A 17,534-nucleotide genomic window follows, 5' to 3' on the forward strand; every position below is an offset into this window, starting at 1 on the left:
TGGAGCTGGTGGAGGGCTGGCCTGAGAGAATAGACTCCAGGGGGTTTGCACCAGAGGGTGGGGCTGCTCCCCAGCAAGCAGGCTCTGACACTGGCTGAGCTGCACTCAGGAGGTAGAAGCAAGTTCTCCTCCATTGCTTCTGTGATCTCAGAGAGGCAGGAAGCCTGACATCAGCTGACAGGGGGGTTAGTGAGGAGGTGTGATTTGAGGGGAGGGAGGATGACTGATAAGGTCTTGTGGGGGAGTGGGAGTGTTGAGCTAGCTAGGGAAAAGCAGGTGGATGGCCAGGCCAACTGCAGTGCACGTGAGATCTGTCCTTGTGAAGTTCCAGTAGGTCTTATGGGGGGGGGTCGACAGCCAGTATCTCACTGGTGGTTCTTCTAGTGAAGGGGAATCCAAGCCACCCTAAAACTTAAGATCTCAAATAGTTAGCAAATAACAAAACACAAATACTCGGAAATATATTTACAAAAGACAAAGCTCCTGATAGATCTAGTACACATGGGTTCTGGAACTAGACAAAGAAAACTGGCTCCAGTGGTTTACTTAAGAGGGTGCATCAAAGGCAGGGATAGGGTTTCAAGGGCATAGAGTCTTGCTTCATGGTGTCTTGCAGTCAGCAGGATGATTGACCTCATGGCAGGCCACACCCATCTCAGGTGCTGTGTGGGATCTCTGGCAGAGCTTGAGAGGGTAGTTCACCCACATCAGGCAGAAAATCCCTGTTGGGGGTGCCATGGGAAGTTCCCAATGCCAAACCTATCCTCTCATGAGGCTACTAGGAGCAACAGTCCACACACAGCCCATGGATGGCTCGTGACAAGAAGGGCCATGAATTTTTCCCAGCCTGAAGAGCAGGAGTTTGCCAGGTTCTGAAACATTCAGGGTGCAAAACTGAAGAAGGCCCTCCTTGGGTCATGCAGGTACATAGTGAAGACCTCCTTTGATTTCGTGTCCCAGGCACTTTCCTGGCCTCCCGCCAACCCAGGTGACTATAGCGGAAGACCATGAAATGCAACTGGACAAAGAAGTGAGAACAGGATGGGGTACCATGGGGAAAACAATTAGGTGCAATTAGAGGACACGGGCCTGGCTTATGTTGAAGAGCTTTGGGGATTGGGGAATTAGATGAGTAGGAGCTTGCATCCTGTAGGTGGGGCACTTAGATCAGAGATTTTGAAAGATTTGCAGGCACAGAATAATTCCTATGTTGTGACCAAGGGAGCACATGCCTGGGAAAGGGAAGAGGTCAAGGTCACAAGAGGAATAAAGACAGAGATGAGTGGCCAAGGTGTTAGAAAGATGATGTACACGGTTTCTATGGACGTGGATATTGAAACCACCCAGCCTCATGACAGGAACAGTGTCAAGGAGAAGGCAGAGAGCCAGGAGTTGAAATCCACAGGGAAGGCCACCCACAAGAGCGGGCAGATGGCTGTGTAGGCTTGAAGCCACAGTCAGAAACTTCTGACCCGGAGAAAATAGAAGTGAAAACAGAGCCAAGGAGCCTGAACACCCAGGCAAAGCTTTAATGGTGGGGGATGGGGGAGTTACCGCAAGAAGAGGGGAGATGATAGTGCCCATAGAGATCAGGCTGCTTCCTGAACAAGGGACGGGGCTCATTTCTTATCCTGGTGCTGGGCTGGGCTACGGTCTGGTAATTTTCCACTGGTCATGATTTTTTTTTTCAAGAAATTTCTTTCTTGTGAAAGATACAAGTCAATATAATTTATTTTATCCTTGGAGACATTATGGCACCAGTATGTTGGTGTACTTGCCTTGCAATAAGATTGAAGTATGGACTGGGGTTGTAGTTTGATCCTCAGGACCACATAAAAATAAAGGAAAGGTATTGTGTGCATCTACAACTAGAAAGATATTTTTTTTTTAAAAAAGATTAAAGTATATAGGAAAGAAGTAGAGATGAGGAAGAAATAACAGATTAGGAGCTTTTAAACACTCCCCTCTTCCATCTTTTCTGCATACTATTCTTTTAATAGATGAAAGCTCTGTGATTAAGGCCTTGTTCCCTCTGATCTCTGCCTCATGTTTGGTCTGATGGGTGGTGAGTTACATACTCTGATCGCATGAGATTAAGAGTTGGGCGTTTTAGGGAAAAAGGAGAGGAAATATTCTGGGTTTTAAATAAAATTTGTGGGAGGATATTGACTTGGACTAAGTTCCTGCATCAAAGAATTTTAGGACCAATATAGAGTTTAATCACAGTAACTGAGCCTTGGTTGGTTGCAGGAGGCCCTGTAGCCAATTAGCTAATTAAGCTTGTAACCAATTGATTGGTTGATTGACTGAGCTCTAGCCCATTAAGTTATTTTCTACTTCTCAGCTCTATTTTCCTATAAATACTACCCAGTTATATTGTTGGCTGTCCTCCGAACCTGCTCTGGATCTAGGAGCTGCCTGATTTGAGAATCTTTTTTTACTTTGTTTTCCTTTGCTCAAATAAACTTTACTAAGTTTAATTGGTCGAGGGAATTTCTCTTTTAGTCTATGAAAGCAGCAAGGACAAGAAAGATGCATCTCAAGAATCTGAGCCCAGCCATGTCCACTCAGGGAGTGGGAGAAAAAAGAGCCACCACTAGAGGGCAGCAGAGGACGCTGGTGCCCTGGCAGTCGGGTTTCTCTTGAGAGTTAAGAGGATGATGTGATTACAGACAGTCCTCAATTTATGATGGTTCGATTTACACTTTCTGGAACGTTTTACGGTGCAAAACCAATACACATTCAGTATAAACCATACTTAGTTATTTTCCATTTCTCAGTTCCGTCTTTCTATAAATACGCTGCAATCACATTGTTGAGTTTTGATCTCTCTTCCTGGGCTAGTGATAGGCTGCATGATGCTCTCTTGCATATTGGGCAATGCTGCAAGCCACAGCTCCCAGCCAGCCATAAGATCCCAAGGAGAAATCACTGATATGCCACAGTGAGCTGTGCTGCTAAGGAAGGACATTCAGGAGGTTGAACGTATTAAATGCATTTTCAACTTAAGATACTTCCAATTTAGGATGGGTTTATCAGGAAGAAACCCCATTACAAATCTAGGCACATCTGCATATAGATATGGCCATCTTGGCCCAGCTGTGTTATGAGTCCCCATGTGGGGAGGGAGATGGAGACAAAAGGTGAAGGGGATAACTGAGAATGTAGCCTCCCACGCCACAGCCATAGAAAGTCCCATTAAATTTGTCAGGGGGAGCCCTGGGAATCTGTACTTTCAGTATGAGGCTCTAATGCAAGATCACTGGGTGACCCCTTAGAATCACTGCCTCCTGGGTTTGGGTTCTGGACTTATTTGGGACATTCTTGGACAAGTCACTGAATCTTTGTCTGAACTTCCTTATCTACAAAATTGGCATCATAATACCTATATGGGTTTATTATAAGATTAAAATAGTATACTTGACAGGCTTGGGGGTGTGCCTTGCATGTACCAAGTGCTTCAGGGATGGCTTTATTATTGTTGTCACTGTTCTGGTTTTAGGGGGTGGGTAGGTGCTGAGGATGGAACCCAGGGATGCTTAACCATGGAGCCACGACCCCAGCCCTTTTTATTTTGAGACAGGGGCCTCACTAAGTTGCTGAAGCTGACCTTGAATTTGTAATCCTCCTTCCTCAGCTTCTTGGGTTGCTGGGATTATAGGTGTATGCTACTGCTTATTGTTCTTAATTATGGAAATGAACCAAGCTGGAAATCAGAGCCCCAAGAGCCACTCAGAGTTCTCAGAGTACAAGTCTCCCTCAAATTCTGCCTTCCCCTTGGGAAGACAACTGAAAGTCTAAGCTGCTGTGATGACAAGGAGAGAATGGCCTGACTATTACAGGAGTCAAAACTGAGAGAATATAGGGCTTGCTTAAAGACCCCCTCACTGGCAGGTGGCAGGTTCATGTAAAGCCCAGGAGCCTATGTTCCACTGATAGTCTCCTCCCCTCCAGTGCCCACTGGACCATGTTCCTCTCCTTTGAGTGAAGCTCAAATCCAGCTTCTTCACTTGCCCTTGGGGAACAGAAAGTCTGACAGCGCAGGCAGGCACTGTGGGCAGGAGGGGCAGCTCCTGTTCATACCCGGTGGTGCCCAGGCAGGCATGCGGGGCTCTTGCAGGAGTATTTGGAACAGCTGGTACTTTGTCAAGAAACTACAGTGGGAAAGAAGCATCTGTTCGTGGGATCTATGCGAAGATACCTTTCATCAGGCCATTCTCCTGCTCCTGAACTTTCAATGGCCTAAGAAAAAGCATCTTCAGGCCTCCTAAAAGACAAAGCTACCTAAGCCCTTCAATCCAGGAAAGACAGACCAAGTGCTCTTCTTTAAATATGTCCAAGCACTCTGTCTTTGTTCCCAGTTTCTCCCTACCACCGTCCTTGTTTTTATTATCATTGCCACTAGAATTCTGTATCCTCCTCCATCCAGCTTTTACCTGCCACTGAGACTGTTTAGATGTGAGGTATCCCCCAAAAGCTCATGTGTGAGACTATGCAAGAAAGTTTAGAGGTGAAATGATTGGGTTATAAAAACCTTAACCTAATCCATGTATTAATCCACTTGAATGGATTAACTGGATGGTAGTTGTAGGCAAGTAGGGTGTGGCTAGAGGTAGATCTCTGTGGGCTTACTTTTAGGGTTTTTTTTTTTTTTTGAGAGGGGTACTGGGTATTGATCTCAGGGGCTCTCGACCACTGAGCCACATCCCTAGCCCCATTTTGTATTTTATTTACAGACAGGGTTTCACTGAGTTGCTTAGCACCTCACTTTTGAGGAGGCTGGCTTTGAACCCTCTATCCTCCTGTCTCAGCCTCTGGAGCCTTTGGGATTACAGAGGTGCGCCACGGCATCCAGCTGGGGGCGAGGGTTTATATTTTGAACCTGATAGTCACACCCGGATCTGCTTCCCTTGGCCACACCTTCGGCCATGATGTGCTGCCCCCCTCAGGCCCAGACCTACGGAGTCGGTTATCTATGGACTGAGACCTCTAAAACTTTTCCTCTAAAATTGTCCTTGTCAGTTCTTTTGATTATGGCAACAAAAATAGTTTACTCAACCAGAGACCCAGAGGAACTTCTCAGTCCCTCTTCTGACTTCTCCCAGAGTAGTTCTGCAGCGGTAATGGACAGCAGGTCCTATTTGATCCACAGGAAGGCTCTCTTCCAGCTTTTTTGAGGATTTTTTCCATGGCTCTCACCTTTTTCTTCACACAGGTACCAAATTGTACACAAGTTAGTGCAGGAGTCAGGAATTCAGTTGTTCACTCTCAAGGTGTAGGGGCCTGGAAAGGGGGCATGTGGGGTAGTCAGATCTTGAAGAGCTATTGTGACTGCAGTGAGTCACGAGGGAGGGAAAGAACAGAACCCAGAGAGAGGTGAGAAACACACAGGGAGAACCTGGTTTCCCCCTCCCCTCTACCCTCAATGCCTTTATCCTTGACCCCTTCAGAATCCCATTTCTCCTTGAGAACTCAGACGCTGGCTTCTCAGCAAGGCCACCAGGGTCTCTGTGGCTGACACTCATTCTCCCTGTCTCTGTATTCCTAGCCTTTTGCTTACTTTTGTCGTCTTGGCTACTCTGAGTCTGGTCTGCGTCTCATGAGCCTGTCTCACCCAGTTAACTTTCAGATCCTTGGGAACAAGAACATGTTTTCTTCCTATTTTGCATTCCCGTAGCACCCATTCCAGTGGTACACAGAAACAATATTAGTTTTGAGTTAATTATTTAATGGATGCAGTTCAAAGCAAATGTGTGTGCCTTGAATATAATGGGCAAAGGAGTACACTAATGAGGGAAGAACAAGTCCTAAGAGGAGCTGTGAAAAGAACTTTATATCAGATGGTGAATTAGAACGGTTTTTATTCAGTTGGCCACCAGAGGGCACTCCAGGTAAAAGATACTGAGGCTGCCTCCCTGGCATACACACACACACACACACACACACACACACACACACACACACCACACCACCCCCAAAATCTCAGGGACACTCCACCACTGAGCCACATCCCAAAGAAAGGATGGGCACGGTGGGCACATAGTCTGATGTAAAAAAAAAAAAAAAAGCCTGGATCTTAGGGACTTGATGTTTACAGGTTTCTGACATTGGGTGAGCTGAAGCAAGAAAATCACCAAATCAATGGTCTGCTGTTTGCTGGACTAAGAACAAGACTGGGTAAATGCAATGCAGTTATTGCAAAGGTCTCATGAGTCCTGAGCTGGTCTCAGCTTTACCAATTTCTGGAAGTGTAACACTAGGAAGGTCATACTCTCCCATGGGCCTGCTTGCCCTCTACCAAAGTCTGGGTTTAAGTTCCAGCTCATCGGCCCTTGCAGCCTGGGCTGTGGTCATGCAATTTAGTCCACAGAGGAAGCCTGACCCCTGCTATTCTGCCTCTTTTAAGGAACCACAATTATGGAAAGCAGCCCTTTCTGCAGTAAGAACTGCTGATGTCCTGGACATTCCCCATGTTCTTCCCAGGTCATTCACATATGAGTGAGACATTTAGATAAAGAAAAAGAAGCCAAGTCTGTTCAGACATGAGTATAAAAATAGATGCTAGTTATGCAAATTCTTGCAAAACACAATGATTATGGCATATGATTTATGATTCATTCTTGTGTATAAGAGTAGGGCAACATGTTACTGAATGAGGTACCATTCAGAACTGGGTAATCTTGGAAGGAAGACAAGGAAGGAAGAAGAAAGAGAACAACAGTTTCTATGGTATTTCATAAGAGACAGACATAGGTGGACTTCAAGATACGCTGTGGCAAGATATCAACTAAATGTCAGATATATCTGTTTGTTTCTTAAATTGTTTTTTGTCATCCTTTCTGTGTTTGACCCATTTTTTGATTGAAAATAATAACTATTCAAGAAATTTAACAAACTACAGGAGAGCTCACCAGCCTTTCAGAGCACAGGTTGATCTAGGGAAGCTTCTTTAGGTAACAAAACTTTACATAGATGAGGTGTATTCATGAAGGACTTTAGATTTCCTAAGCCCAGGCAGAATAGGTTAATCCTAAAAGAGGGAGACCTGCTCTGGAGAGGAGTCCCAGCTCCTGCCCTGGCTTTAACCAGCCCTACAGTTTCTCAAAACTTTGGGGCTTTAAATGGAGAGAAAAGCTTCTCCTGTCTACTTCACCGTGTTATAATATGCATCATACGAGGTGATGCTTGTGAAAAATAACAAATATCTTGAAAATAACAACCCAAAGATGCAAGCATGTGAAACATGGACTCATGGTTGCCAAGGGATGACTCCTGAGGCTTCATTTATTAGCAACATTAGTAGCAAGAACAGCAAAGGGAGAAAGGGAGAGTGGGCAAAGGAGTAGAGAGAGAAGGAAAAATGAAGACAAGAGGAAGACTTACTGATAAAAGCCAAGAAAATTGTTGCTCTTCCAAGATCCTGAGTCAAGGGCTGTCTTTCAAAGTAATGGAAATTATAGTTTGTGAAGAATAATTCCTATTATCATTGTCATTAGAATGCAGATTGATATTTATATGGCTTTCCATGGTGAGTCAAAAGTTCTTTCCTATGGGGGACACAGGGCTTCAGTTTTCATAGTTTGAATCATGGGCCTGGAGACAGCACCAAAGACACATTTATTAAGTATCAATTGGGAATAAACTAGAAGAAAAAAGCAGAGAAACACTAAGCTGCTCAGTGCAGTGCTTCCAACCGAGATCCGGTTCTATAAACCCCGGGGGATCAGCATGAATTGGATGGTTCCTTAAGGTTCAGGTTAAACTCAGTGGGTTGCAGACTTTCTGGGACAGGAAAAAGTCAATTTCTATTCTGAAAACCTAGCACTGCCTAAGAAAAAATTTAAGCCATCAAATAGAAGCTTTGCAGGAGAATTGTTAAGGGTATAAAAGAGTGTTCAGAAATGCACCCATAGAGACGGATGCCAGGGGCAGCCGAAATCTAAATGCACAGTGGGTGGCATTTAACCTGGTACCTCCCACCCAGGTACCTCCCACTCTTCTTGGACCTGTCCACTGCTCAGTGGCCCCCATTCCTCTTGCCTTATGCCATGCCTAAGGACCCAAAACGTCTTAGCCTGTCTTTGCATTCTTAATATGAGCACCTTATCCACTCCACGCTGTTACAGGTTTAATGCTTAAGAATATTCATGTCAGAAGGACCTCAGAATCCAAAAAGTGGCTTGGGGAGGGCAGTGTAGTAAGATACAAGAGTTCTGCCATCAGATAGACTTGGATTTGAGTCCCAGCGTCTACACATGATAGACTCCAAGACCACCCACAGTGACCCCTGCCTCCTGATATTCATACCTTTGTCATTTCCTTGCACATGGAATCAGGGTTGGTCCTGAATGGTCAATAGAATATGGTGGAAGTGATGGTGTCTGAATTTCAAGGTTAGGCCACAGTGAGCATTACTGCTTCCATCTTGTCTACTTGGATTACTCTCCCGGGGATCGGACACTCTGAGGACTCTCTCAAGCAGCTCTGTAGGGAGAGCCACCTGGGGAACACGGGGAGCCTCCTGACAATACCAGCCCCAACTTGGCAGCCTTGTAAGCAGCTTCCAGCCCACGGGAGCCTCCAACTGACATCTGACTATCACGAGGGACTCTCCACTTGAACCAACCAGCTTTGCTGCTTCTGAATTCCCCCACCTAGTAAAACCATGAGACAATGACGATTGTTGTTTTTAAACCTAAATTAGGTGGTAACATGTTAAATACCCTATTAACAAGAACTTGACCTTTCTAAGTTTCAGGGGCATCCAGGGATAATATTCATTTGGGAGGTGTCTATACAGCTGTATTCATTGTTAAATAGTTAAATATTTCTATACTATTTATTAGAGAGCCTCGCATTTGGATTTGTGTAATCTTGGGTTGCTAGTGCTCCAAGGTGGTCCTCTTCCAAGGAGGGTCTCAAATTATTTCAACAGTTATTTTAAAAATTCTATATCCATCATGGAACCAAAGGGTAAGTAGGTCAAGGATAAAAGTCACATTTTTCAGCCACCTGGAAGACACTCTTCACCCAGGTCTTCCTGTGAGAGAGGATTCAGGTGATGGTCGTGGATTCAGTGGAGGAGGTTGTGGGGAGGGAGAAACCAAATGTTGGGAGAGGTATAAATGGGCCAGAGGAAAGAGGCTTCTCTGACTCTTCAAGAATGGGACTCAGCTCTAGGAATTGCAGAGATTAAATCCCTCTCTTTGCTGATCTCCCGAGGGTAGCTGGACCTCAAATAGAGTAGACAGGGAACCGGGACCTCGAGAGTCCTGACTGTTTCTTTTCAAAATAATCCTGTCTCTAATCTTAGATAAGAGAACAGCCCAGTTGCCTCTTTAAGGTGGCCTGAGTCATGAACCTATGAGGAGACCAAAGTGTTTAGACGTTCAGGCCATCCTTAACTGAATGTTTGAGGTGCATGAGACCCACAGGTTCCTAGAAAACATGACCCAAAAAACCCCATTCCTGTAGCCAGGAGAATGGAGAGTTGGAACAGCAGTATCAGATATAGGAGAGAAGGGAAAAAAAAAAACAGTGGTGATTTGTTTCACCAGAAAATGTAATATAAAATTAAAAACCACTATGGAATATTAGCAAAATCTGTGACAAGTTCTCCTTCCGATGAAGAAATTAGAACCAGAAGTGAGCCCCAGCCTGCTGAGTCACTACTGTGTGTGGCCTTTCCCTACATCCCTCTGCCCTCGTGGATGTTGTTGAATACTCTTCCTCCCGTACTCTCAGGATATTGGTTTTCTGAGCTTTACTGACCACCTGGCACTTCTTTCCCAAAAAGCCAATATTGGCCCACCCAATCTGGCATCGTTTCTGCACCCCCTATTCTTTCCTTTCCCAGGCCAAATTTCAATATCCACTGCTTCCTTGCAGACAGGCATCTGTGAGGGCTCTTTCACGTGACCCTGCCAACTCATTATGGCATACTGCTTTGAGTGATGCCATCTAGAATATCTAATTTCCCTGAGCTGTGTTAAAAGTTACATACATGGCCTCTAAGGACTCATGTATTCAAGCCCGGATCCCCAAGGCAGTAATGTTTAAAGGTGGGGATTTGGGAAGTAATTGGGTCTAAGCTCATCAATGGATTAAGCCATTGATGGAATCGTAGCTGAATGGATTGTTGGGAAGTGGTGGTAACTGCGGAAGGTGAAACCCAGTTGAAGAGAGTGGGGTCCTAGAGGGTATGCCACTGGGGACAATACCAGTCCCTTCTCTCCACTTCCTGGTTACCATGAAGTAAGCAGTTTTGCTCCCTACACCCCCCACACCTCTTCCTCACCACAGTGCTCCAGTCATGGGGACAAGGAACTATGAACTGAAACCACTGAAACTGTGAGCTCAAATCTTTCCTCCAAAAAAATCATTTACATACATGGGCAACTAGGAGGGTCCTGGTTCCTTTCTGAGGATAATTTTGAGAAGTAACTCCCCATTGGTCAGAATTTACTGAGGGTCCCAGCTCTATTCGCGGATGAACCCTGTCTCTGAAGATGACCAAGGCATGTCTGTTACCCTCTGCCTGATTTGTGAGGCAAGGAAGTTGGTCTAGGCAACTTTAAAGATTCCTTCCAATCCGAAGAAAAGTTTGATTATCAAAAAAGAAGATAATTGTTAATTTTATGAATAAAATTTATGATTTCTAATCATTTTGAGGGTGTGTATTCTGTCTTACCAACCTCCCCACCTAGTTCTAACCACCATTGTGATTTCTGCTCCCTTCTTCTCTTCATCTCTGTAGTAACCACTATCATGGTCTGGAGAGACTCAACACTCAGTCTCAACTAGCTGTGAAAATCTGAGCAAGTCACTGACTCCTCTGAACCCCCGTCTCTTCATCTTTTCCTGCATGTGTGGAGTTGCTGTTGATAATGAATATGGAGACCCATTATAGCATCAACCATATATAGCCCCTCAGTAAACAGAAGCTTCAGTCACCTGGCCACCTGTCTTGTGATCACTGGTTGAACTGCCCTTCTTTCCTTCTGGAATCTTCTCTGTCTGTACCTCCAATCCCTAGTTCAGAGTCTCGTGCCTAGCACCTGCTCCATGAACTCATTGCTCAAACATTGTGAGATACACAACTAGAAACTGTGACTACAGAGTGGCTGGAACAAGATGTGGACTCTCCAGCAAGTTACATCTGAACAGGTGAGATCATCACACAGACAATCAAATGCTGAGATCTAAGAACTCAGATGTAATTGTTAGCTTTCCTTGACCTTTAAAAATGACTGCTACACCTTGAGCACATGTCAAAATAGTTTACCTGAGATGGGCAAAACGTCATTAAGAATGAAAGCATTTGAATTAAGGATGACTTTATTTTCCTTGGGGTCTTTGAAAGCTTGGAGAGAAATAGAAGCAATAGTAAAATAACAGAGAACAGAGCGCTGCAATTAAATGTGATTTTACCACAACTTAAGTATCACTTTCAGATAGTGTCAAATTAAGGCATTTAAGAAAATTGCTGAAAAGAGGACTTTTTTTCTTATCCAAGTGAAATGCTGGCACAGGAGTCCTCCAAAGGGAAACCGCCAGATGCTGCTTTATGTGCTCCCCATGTTTGTACCTAACAGCTCCTTAGTGGCTTTGGATTTTACATTGTCTGCAAAATTGCTACTTCATTAAAACTGCCTCAGAAATTCCCCTTTAAAGAATGGAGGTAATTGTCAACCTGTATCAGTGCTGCGTAGTTCACTCTTTTAGAAATTTAAGAGTTTATTTTCAAGCATACTTTTATGTAACCTTGAGTATTCTGTTTTCAGAAAAACATATAGGTTCGTCCAGGCCACCAGAGAGATGACTGTTTGTTTATTGGTACTGGATTCCACCACTGGGAGCTATTTTTTTGAGACATGGTTTGACTAAGTTTCAAAGGCTATCCTCAAATTTGCAATCCTCTTGCCTCAGCCTCCTGAGTAGTTGGTGTTATAGGTGCATGCCACCACACCCAGCAAGAGATGACTTTTTAAAAATCAGTTTAATGTTTCTTCTTGTTTAAACTGTTAGGCACTAAAATTTCCTGAATTTTGACCTTCTTTTTCATTGCTGAAATATATGCCAGAAATCCTCAACAGAATTTTATTTTAACATTGACAGCATTCTCTTACAATTCAGGGTTCAGTGGGATTTGTTTAAGGGTGGATGGTATAGGTAGAAATATAAGGATACCGGTGACAAGGTAGGAAATTTTAGTTTAATGGGCAAATTTTTAAAAGCAATGCACATACCCAGAGGGAAGAGTCAGCCAAAGGCTCAACAAATTAGCTTGATCTATTCCAGGCTAGGTTCAAGGCTTGGAGTGGTTCAAGCATCTCAAGTTTTACTTCCCAGAAGAAAGTAATGTGGAGATTCAAAACACAGTCGTCAGAAAACAGAAAATTTTCCTAGGCATCAGGGCTTAAGGTGAACTACAGTTAATAGAGTGCATGAATGGTATCAGACAAGGTTAATAAAAATGTGCCAAAAATAGGTAGGAGATGGAAATTTTATTAATGACAATTTGTAATAGATCTTACATTTATACAAAATTTCAACTTTTTATTTTCCATAACTTACTTTGATTCTACATAAGTGAGATGTGTGTTCATATGTATGGTCTTATGTATATGAAGTTCCTTCATTATTGATACAGCATTGAATTGTTGGACTAATGATTAAAAAGATTACAATGTCCAACCTTACTGAATTAGTTGGAGGAGATGCTAAACTAATTAGCTTCAGAAATGAGTAGAATCTGTGACACTAAAAGGGAAAATAACTGTACATAAGTCCTGTACCATAGCTTGATAAGGTTGTTTCCCAAAAGGAGTACAGGTCAATAATTCTGACACTGCAGTTCATGTATATTGGGACTGGACTTTTAAATGGGTGATAAATGGTGGGAGCTGGATGTCTTCTTTTCAAAGTTTTCCAGATTAGCAGAGTGGTTAGGAAGATAGAATGATCCATGTCATGATGGATCAGAGTTGAGGACATCAGTGTGGACTCACATTTCACTTAACATATAGAATGTTACATTCTGGAATATTCATAATATGTACATATACATGTGTTTGTATACACATACATATTTCCTTATTCTTTTTTAAAAATATATTTTTTTAGTTGTGGTTGGATACAATATCTTTAATTTATTTTTATGTGGTACTGAGGCTCGAACCCAGAGCCTCACCCGTGCTAGGCGAGCGCTTTACTGCCGAGCCACAACCCCAGCCCCTATTTCCTTACTCTTTGAGGTGAAAATACCTTTTATTTATTTATTTATTTTTTAGAGAATTTATATATATATATATATATATATATATATATATATATATATATATATATATAAGTGCTCGGCGAACACATCTTTGTTGGTATGTGGTGCTGAGGATCGAACCCGGGGCCGCACGCATGCCAGGCGAGCGCGCTACCGCTTGAGCCACATCCCCAGCCCTGAAAATACCTTTTAAAATGACATTCAGCAGGATCCAAGATGGCAGGCTAGAGGGAGGCTGCATTCTGTGTCTCTCTGGGACCAGGGATTCAAGTAGAGGGAATACTCTTTCTCTGAGAGTGATTAGAGGACCCCTAATAGATGCTCCCGTGCAGGAATCAGGGCCTCCATGCCATGTAGGTCTCCTGGCTTCGATGTTAGCACAGGACTCCCAGCCACTCATCCACGCAGGACCTGGGGTGTTCAAGTAGCACCACCAGCACTAGTACCCGTGCAGGACTTCTGGCCACCCATCTGCACAGGAACTCTGGCCGCCACTCCTGTGCGGACTCCCACCTACCAACCTGGGGCTCCCCCTGTTGCCTCCATCTTGGGACACTGCAACACTGCCATAGTCCCATCTAGGGACACCACACTAGGTCCAGAGTCAGCCGCCAGTCACAACACTGCATGCCACAGAGCTGCATCTCTGAACATGCCGCTCAATGCCAGCACCCAGCCCCACCCAACCTGACACCCATCACTGAAAGCAGCCACCTTGATCTTGGGACACCTTTGTCGCCATCTTTAGTTGGGGCGTCCCAGCTTGGGACACCAACTGGGGTTAGAAATAATATCAAGGTAACAAAAGTCCCCAGCTCCCCACTCTCTGCAGTAGCCACTAACCTGGCACAGTGCTTGCAGCTACCCCTGCTGGTCCATAGCTTGGAAAAACCGGCTCCTGAACAGCCCAATATAAAATAGCTCACTGGGACAGGTGTCTGATGGGGAAGTAGAAAGGGAGGGGGTGAGTGAGATACAGTTTAGAGACTAAATTAGAGACCAGGATTTGAGAGGTCTACAAGTGATTTAAGGAGATAAGACCAGGCGCCCACATCACACAAGTGGGCCCCAAAGGAGGTCCATGGGGTGCAGTCTCTCATCAGGGACCTGCAAGTACTATAACCTACTTCCAAGAGAAATGCCCCCAATACCAATCCTCCCACCCTAATAACCTTCACCATCCTGAAAATTGAGATACCAACAGACAACAGAAACTCTACCTATTGTATGAGAAGGGAAGCAGAACAGTTACTGAAGTCCAACAAAATCTTTGTATCTTACTTGGAGATTTTTTTTCCTTCTCTCTCTCTCTCTCTCTTTTCTCCTGCCCTCACAGCCCAAACATCTGTGAAACCAAGTACTTTTCATGAATTAGGCTATTGAGGACTGGGATGTCTGAATATTATATTACAGTTGTGTTGTATATTCTTTTATCTCCTATTTTTATATTTTTTACTTTTCTAAATATTTATGTTTGTTTTTTGTACTCTCTCTATTGTTTTCCCACTTGCTTGTCTCCCCCAAATCACTTTCTTTCTCTTTTCCTGCTACTAACCAACTTCTTTAGATTCCTCTTTCATGCTATCTAAGATCTAATAACTCTATATCCTCACCTCCTACCCCCTGAACATCTCGTCCTACACCTCTCCCCCTGGTTCTTTGTCCACCATCAGAAACTGTAAACCCTTTTGCAAACCCACTGTTTATATTGTAGATAAGAATTGAACTCACCATTTCTGTATACTGTGACAAAACTGTAAATGTCTTAATAGCAGCTATTTGGTTTAAGGTTGTATATTGTTTGTATTGGGATCTGTTTACAATGTTCTCCCCCTTAAAGGAGAGGTATTGAATCCTGCAGGGGCCCTATAAAACCTACAGGGTAAAAACGGTAACTCCTCTGATCACAGTGCTAGATCGGAAGACACACAAACAACATGAAAAAACTAGGAAAGAAAGTGCCCCCACAAAGATATTACATTATTAGAATCCATGGCCAGCACAACAGAAGAAATCACAGAGAAGGAGTTCAGGGTGTACATAATTAAAATGTTGTGAATTAAAGGATGATATAAGAGAGCAAATACAGGAAGCAAAAGATTATTTCAATAAGGAGATAGAGGTTCTGAAAAAAAAACCCAGAAATCCTTGAAATGAAAGAAACAATAAACCAAATTAAAAGCTCAAATGAAAGCATCACCAACAGATTAGATCATTTGAAAGACAGGACCTCAGACAATGAAGATAAAATATATAATCTTGAAAATAATGTTGACCACAGAGTGAAGATGGTAAGAAATCATGAGCAGAACATTCAAGAATTATGGGATAAAATAAAAAGGCCAAATTTAAGAATTATTGGTATAGAGGAAGGTATAGAGTTCCAAACCAAAGTAATGAGCAATCTATTCAATGAAATGATATCAGAAAATTTTCCAAACATGAAGAATGAATTGGAAAATCAAATACAAGATACTTACAGGATACCAAATGTATAAAATCACAACAGATCCACACCAAGTCACATTATAATGAAAATGCCTAGCATACAAAAGAAGGAGAGAATTTTAAAAGCCACAAGAGAAAAGAACTGGGGGGGGGGGAAACCAATTAGGATATCTGCAGATTTTTCAACCCAGACCCTGAAAGCTAGAAGATCCTGGAACAACATACACCAACCTCTGAAAGAAAATGGATGCCAACCAAGAATCTTATATCCAGCAAAATTAAGCTTTAGATTTGATGATGAAATAAAAGCCTTTTGTTTGATAAATAAGAGTTAAAATAATTTACAACTAGAAAGCCTGCACTACAGAACATCTTAGGCAAAATATTCCATGAAGAGGAATGAAAAACAACAATGAAAATCGGCAAAGGGAGATATTACACTCAAGGAAATACCAATCAACAGAGAAACCAAGTCAAGTCAAATATCAAAAATAAACAAAAATGGCTGGGAATACAAATCATGTCTCAATAATAACCCTGAATGTTGATGGCCTAAACTCACCAATCAAAAGACAGACTGGCAGATTGGATTTTTTTAAAATGACCCAACAATATGCTTCCTTCAAGAAACTCAAGTCATAGGAAAAGACATCCACAGGCTAAAAGTGAAAGGTTGGGAAAAAACATACCACTCACATGGACTACAGAATCAAATAGGGATTTCCATCCTCATATCAAATAAAGTAGACTTCAAGCCAAAGTTAATCAAAAGGGATAAAGAAGTACATTTCATACTGCTTAAGGGAAACATACATCAACAAGATATAACAATTATAAATATGCCCTAAACAATGGAGCATCTAACAAACTCTTCTCAAGTTCATCAAACAAACTCTTCTTAAGTTCAAGAGTCAAATAGACCACAACACAATAATTCTGGGTGACTTTAACACACCTCTTTTCACCACTGGATGTACCTTCCAAATAAAAGCTAAACAAAGAAACTATAGAACTCAATAATACAATAAATAACTTAGACTTAACAGACATATATTGACCATTTTTCATCCTTCAACTATTGAATACACTTTCATCTCAACAACACATGGATCCTTCTCTAAAATATGCCATATATTATGCCACAAAGCAACTCTTAGAAAATAGAAAAAAATAGACATACTACCCTGCATTCTACCAGATCACAATGGAATGAAATCAATTGGAAATCAATGATAAAATATAAAATAGAAGCTACTAGAGACTAAATAATATGCTATTTAATTAACAATATGTTGCAAAAGACATCAAAGAGGAGATTAAAAAATTCTTAGAGGTACATGAGAACATTGATACAACATAACAAAATCTCTGAGACACTATGAAGGCAGTACTAATGAACATAGATGCAAAAATTCTCAATAAAATTCTGATGAATCAAATACAAAAACATATCAAAAAGATAATGCACCATGATCAAGGGGTTAATCCTAGGATGCAAGCAAGGTTGGTTCAACATATGAAAATCAATAAATGTAATTCATCACATCAGTAGGCTTACAGGTAAGAATCATATAATCATCTCAATAGATGCAGAAAAAGCATTCAACAAAATATAGCACCCTTCATGTTCAAAACACTAGAAAAATTAGGGATAATAGGAGCATATCTCAACATTGTAAAGATTATCTATGCTAAGTCCTAGGCTGACATCATTCTAAATAGAGAAAACTTGAAAGCATTCCCTTTAAAAACTGGAACAAGACAGGAATGCCCTCTTTCACCACTTGTATTTAACATAGTTCTAGAA

General features: G+C 42.4%; 1 long non-coding RNA gene across 3 annotated transcripts in view; it reads left to right on the forward strand.

Annotated features, from left to right (window-relative positions):
• The window catches only part of LOC144378061 (uncharacterized), an 81,780-nt gene that overhangs the window by 1,125 nt on the left and 63,121 nt on the right, over nucleotides 1–17,534 (forward strand). For all 3 annotated transcript variants that reach the window (XR_013439565.1, XR_013439567.1, XR_013439566.1), the window contains exon 2: nucleotides 10,757–11,166. This is a non-coding gene — a long non-coding RNA (uncharacterized LOC144378061). The remainder of the gene's footprint in view (nucleotides 1–10,756; nucleotides 11,167–17,534) is intronic.

The sequence above is a fragment of the Ictidomys tridecemlineatus genome, chromosome 5 (genome assembly GCF_052094955.1).
Source record: "Ictidomys tridecemlineatus isolate mIctTri1 chromosome 5, mIctTri1.hap1, whole genome shotgun sequence".
In the NCBI taxonomy this organism is placed as follows: domain Eukaryota; kingdom Metazoa; phylum Chordata; class Mammalia; order Rodentia; family Sciuridae; genus Ictidomys; species Ictidomys tridecemlineatus.